Source organism: Ursus maritimus, unplaced genomic scaffold, assembly GCF_017311325.1.
Source record: "Ursus maritimus isolate PB19 unplaced genomic scaffold, ASM1731132v1 scaffold_10, whole genome shotgun sequence".
Taxonomy (NCBI): Eukaryota; Metazoa; Chordata; class Mammalia; order Carnivora; family Ursidae; genus Ursus; species Ursus maritimus.
Genome location: NW_024423344.1, coordinates 71,331,924 through 71,337,784, shown reverse-complemented (window position 1 = coordinate 71,337,784; position 5,861 = coordinate 71,331,924).

The following is a 5,861-nucleotide window of genomic DNA, read 5'->3' as shown; positions in this document are numbered from 1 at the left end:
AACAGTAACTGAATTAATTCACTGACTGCAATTTTTCAGGGCAAGAAGTCTACATAAACATTAGCTCAAGTAAATTGAAGGAGAGGCCAATCTAGTGTCATAGGGAAAGAAATCATGCTGTTATTCTTAGTTTACCAAGGAAAAATGGAATAAAAAGAGCACAAGTGTGTCTTTTATGGCAATTTATGAAGGTCACACAATTAGTAACTTATTGAACTTGGATTTGAACTGAGATCTGCCTGGCTCCCATATTCACACAATTTGCACTATGCTATCCCGTGAATTACACTCTCATTAATAAGCAACACAAGCATGTAATTCCTGTGTTGAAAATGTTCTTGTCATGAAGAATCCTGGGTAATTTCATTTGCAGGAAAGCCAATGAGGAATGATGTCAGAATCCTGTTCCTCTTTGCCTAGTTGCCCCCCTAGAATCCTTGAGCAAATTCATTTTCCTGGGCTATCCCATAGCTATCCAATAGAAACAATATTTTAGGAAATGGTTTAAAGACAGGTAAATTAGGGGCGCCTGGGTGGCTCAGTCATTAGGCGTCTGCCTTCGGCTCAGGGCGTGATCCCAGGGTCCTGGGATCGAGCCCCGTATCGGGCTCCCTGCTCTGCTGGGAGCCTGCTTCTTCCTCTCCCACTCCCCCTGCTTGTGTTCCCTCTCTCTATGTCAAATAAATAAATAAAATATTTAAAAATAAGAAAGAAAGAAAGAAAGAAAGAAAGAGAGAGAGAGAGAGAGAAAGAAAGAAAAGAAAGAAAGAAAGAAAGAAAGAAAGAAAGAAAGAAAGAAAGGAAGGAAGGAAGGAAGAAAGAAAGGTAAATTAATCAGAAAACTTTTGATATTCAATGTGAATGTGAAAGCAGAGCCTCATAACATTGGTGTGCGTTCCACAAGTATTTCTCCAATTATTAAAACAACAACAACAGCAACAAGCAAAGAATTCTCTAATTCCTAAACCCCTTTTGCCTATGAATCTACCTTCACCCAGCTCTCCACTCTCAAGTGTTTTCTGGCTTAGGATCTTCATACACTTGTTCCCTGAGGTGTCTCTCATTTTTCATTTTCCAGCTGTTCTGTTCTTAGCTTCCCTACATCTTTTCCCTGAGGGAACCTCTAATCTTGGGAGCCTATCTGTTTCTCCTTAGCAATATTCTTCCCATTAAAAACTATTTTCTCTTTCCATAAAGTTGGAGGAAAAATTATATCTTCATCCTTCCTCAATTCATCTGTTGAGCTTCTTTCCTGTTTTCAGGCACAATCTACGGCTCTGGATTAAATTGCTATTTGGTGGACCTTGTAAACACAAATGCCCTATTTGGGAGATGGAGGGAGGGAGGCTCACCCCCTCTTTCTGCACGGGTAAGCCTTTTGTCTCTTCTAGAATTCTTTCTCTTAAAAAAAAATGGTCATATTTCAAACCAAGGAAAGACCACAGAGAACCTGAGTGTTCCAACAGTCCTTATGATTACTTGTGCATAGGGTTTTTCCGTCAGATGGGTGTTCTGTTTATGTACACTAAAGACTACCTAAGCTTGATTTACTTAATAGGGCAAAATATGGGTTTTTGAAAAAATAAATCTAGTAGTAGCTGGCTTTCCTAGCCAAACGCCCTTCTGGAGATGGATTTGCTATCCTATTCACCTTTGTATTCCTAGTCACTAAAAAGTTCCTGGACTACTGGAAGTACAAAATAAATATGAATTAAATGAAACTTTGACTCATACATGGCTATTTTAATGGGATGGTGTTTTAACAATGAGGGAGGAAAGGAGTTTTTCATGTTCCAAATGAAAATCTAGAAAATTGGTGATGACAGTTTTGATGGACAGTTGTAGTCCTTTTTCTCATGCTTTTCTCTCTTCTATGTACCCCTTTTTTTAAAAAGTCACTTGACCTGAAATCTTATACCATTCTCATGGGTAAGTCCAATGTATAAGTGATGTAGGGTGCCTACCCAGAGAACCCTACTCAACAATCGTTGTCCTGGTCTCCCTTTCTTACCTAATTGAGATTCTTACAATTAGAGATTCTTTTCATGAAACAGAAATGTTTCTAGAAGGCCAAATAAATGTTGGACTATTGAAAAAGGGGCTGTCATCCTACCTCTTCTTCATTGACACATCAGAGAGCATTCATTCATCAAGCCAACTCTGGGAGGTTAAAATATGGAAGACTTCAGTTTCAACACGTTTCTGAAGGATGAGAATGGGAGGTTGAGTCAACACCAAGCCTCAGGAGAAGCCCAATTGCCTTTGTCTGGGGCTCAGGTGATAGGTGAGGCCTGTAGGTAGGAATGGTGAAGCCAAAGACAAATAGAAAAGACAAAGGGAGACCCAGTCTTCTCTGGCTCTGATGTGGCCATCTAGCCTGAGATTCGCACTCAAAAAAAAACAAAAAGTAAGTTGCCATGCATATTTTTTAATGATATCTTTTGACAAGGAACAGCATTGGTTATGAGAAAAGCCCAGTGATAAGGAACAGTCTCTTTGACTCCATAGAGCTATATATTAAGCCCTGAGAACATTTTGTTAGATGCTTAAAACCAAACTAGTGTGAAGAGTTTTTCAATACAACAAACAGCAAACCTCCACCTTCCCTAGAACAGAACCTTGTTCTTCAGCCCAAAGCAAATGTTTCAGCAGAATTACTTTGGGGACTTTATAAGGTGTTGACACAACTTCTACTTTCACATCGTAAATGTGCCACCCCAATAATCCCTGTTTAATTACTGTTTATTATAAATGAATTCTCTCAGCATTCCAGTGCGGCACTTCTCATTTTCCTGTCAGTGAGGTTTCCTCTAGCGGAGCTTTTGCCCCCAGCTGCCCATGATATGATCCCAAGCTTGCCCTGATCCAGAGCCTGTGGGGAACAGCACCTGGAACGCTGGGGGCAACATCGTTGTGGATACTCAAATATATAGAAACTACATAGGTCCTTAAAATTATTAAAGAAAGCCACTGCACCTTCGAAGCTAGGCATGTTTTCTAAAGACTGGATTATGTCGTCATGAGCTAGCATCATCCCATTCAGACCAAATATCCTGTCCTCAGAGGACTGACGGCTGATTAAAATTAACAGGAATAATAATTTCCCCTCTGCAGTTGCTCCCATGTAATGCACACTAGATCGACAATAGAGGATATAAGAAAGGGATATGAGAGCATCCGTTTGTACCTTCCGAGGGGCAAAACATTCTAGAGGTCAACCCAAAATTGAGCTAATTTTTACAAACAGTTATTCTACAAAATAACAGCTGGCCTTAATGGAATGTCAAGGGCTGAATGTTAGGGTAACACAATATGCAGGAATTAGAAAAAAAGATCAAGTCAATTAATAAATGTTTTCCCTGCAAGGATCAGATGTACCAAATTTTGTGAAATAAATACTTGTGATAAGCAGAGCTTGGAGGGGGACAATGGAGCTATTCATTATCACCAGAGAAGGACGTTACCACCAATATAAGAAGCTGAGATTTTAAAACTTTGAGTAATTAATTTCAATCGGAGCTGCATTCAAGGTCAGCTGTGTAATACCAGCCATTATTTTCCCTTTGCTACCTTTGGCAGGCATTTCACAGGGCTCATCCATAAATAATTAAAACCAAAGTATCTGCTGCATCAGCTTAACTACTGCAGGGAGATGCAGAGGTCCAAGATTTTATTTCATTTGGAACTTCTAATAGGAAGGGAAACAACCTTCTCTGTGTATTAAGAAATGCGTCTTACTTCCTGCATAAACTACACAAACATTTCTTTTTAAGTGTTCAATATGTTCATCTCCATCTGGACCTTTCTAAACTGCTTGAGTAAATTGAGAAAAATTACGAAAGCAAAAGCCTCATGCACATACTGCCAGCATGAAATAATTTAAATCTGAGGTAACCTCCAACTGTCAATAGTGAGTCATCAGGATAATGTAATATTTTTGAGACTCATGATGAAATAACAATTTGAAATTTAGCAACATGAATCATGCTTCCAAAGCATGAGAAGGGTGTCCGAAAGGACCCTTGGGACTCCCCCATATAGGACTGGTTTGAGAAAGAGACAATCTCTAGGGTGTTCATAAAATGAGAAGAGAATTAATGGGGTTAAGGCGGCTTATGAGGAGGTCAAAATCTTCAGTTGGTAATATTTTAATTTCTTCAAGGGAAAGGATTCGGATTGTTCTTCATTCTTATAAATGTTGCGTTTAATTTACAACAGATGCCCCTTCAAAATGTATATATTGAAGTGAAGAGGTTCAGTTACAACCCAAAACACTGTGTTGAGAAGCAGTAAGTGTTTGCATATGCATATGCGCACCTCTAGACTAACACCGTTGTGCAGGAGAAAGAGCAGCAAATGAGATATTAGAGATGTTCAGGTACCTGCCTAATCCAGACCCAAACAAATATAAAATATGCAGCTTGCCCAATGCAAACTCGAGGAGTCTGCTGTGACGAAGCGGGAATTCCGCGTTGTAGGTTGGAGTCTCAGTTTGAGTAGGAACTTCGTGAACTTGGTGGAAACACTCAGGGTAGTTGATATCATGTGGGATTATACATGCTAAAGTTATCTGCAAGTCACTGTACAGATTGAGGGAAATAAAAAGGTTCAGGATGGGGGGACAAGGATATGAGGACAAAATGAGGGACTAGAGTTACATTTGCATGACCTTGTGTGTTAGTAAGGACTAACCATGGTTTGGGGACCGTCAGCACATTGACCCCAGAAAGGATGATTCCTTCTCTCCCATCAGGGATGTGGTGTGTGAGAGTACTCAGATATGCCTACTCAGAGAGCTTGAGTGGGTTTCTTTTTGTGCATTTTCTGGACAGCCCCAAGACCCAAACCAATTATTTGAGGGCCATCAAGGAATTAGAATACCCTCTTACTCACCGCCATCAACAACATCGCCATTGTTATTATTCTTTTCGTCTCTGTCATCTAATAGCTTTGATCCTAGAATAATACTTTAACAATTAAATTAAGGACATTAGTCATAGTGACAAATAAAAATATAGCCATTTGTAAGCCAGATAATGTTAAAACAAATTTATGTTTTTCCTCTCCCTGTCGAAGAAATAGCCGTATCTTGTAATGAGGAAAACAGCCCATACATAATAAGACATTACCTGTTGATGGTTCAGAGGTAGAAAGCTAAAGCATCAAAAAAAAAATGATGGTTCCTTAATTATTGTTTGGACAAATACTGTGATTCCTTTTAAATATGTGTTATGGGCCCTTATTAATATTTGCTAACGTGAGAAGACGAAGGTTTTCCCTCCTCCACTGCTGAATACCCAAAGGCCTCTCTACCAGGCACTTCCTATCCTGCTGACTAAAGACAATTCTCAGAAGGGCTTTAGTTTGAAGTTAGGTATAAAGAACTATCATAAATTTGAAGCTATGCTTAGGTATAAAAGGAAGTCCTTAACATCAATGTATTCAGAAAGTTTGTGTGGTCATCCTCTGGCCATCTCCTTTCCTTCTCGTAGTGGAGTTCTTAGTTACTAGCAAATTCCTTTTTTTAATTAAAAAAAACAGCTTTATTGAGATATAATTGCTATACAAAAAAGCTACAAGTATTTAGCGTATAAAATTTATAATTTAACGAGCTTGGACACCCCCAAACCATTACTACAACCAAGGTAACAATATATCCAAACTGTCCTTGTGCCCCTTTGCTTTTTTGTATTTTTGGTTTTGTGGCAAGAACAGTTAACATGCGCTCTATACTCTTAACAAATTGTTTAATTACACAATGCAGATTGTTAACTAAAAGGCACTATGTTGTACCATAGATCTCTATAATTTACTTACATAACTGAAACTTAATATCTATCAAACAACTCACCACTTCCTCC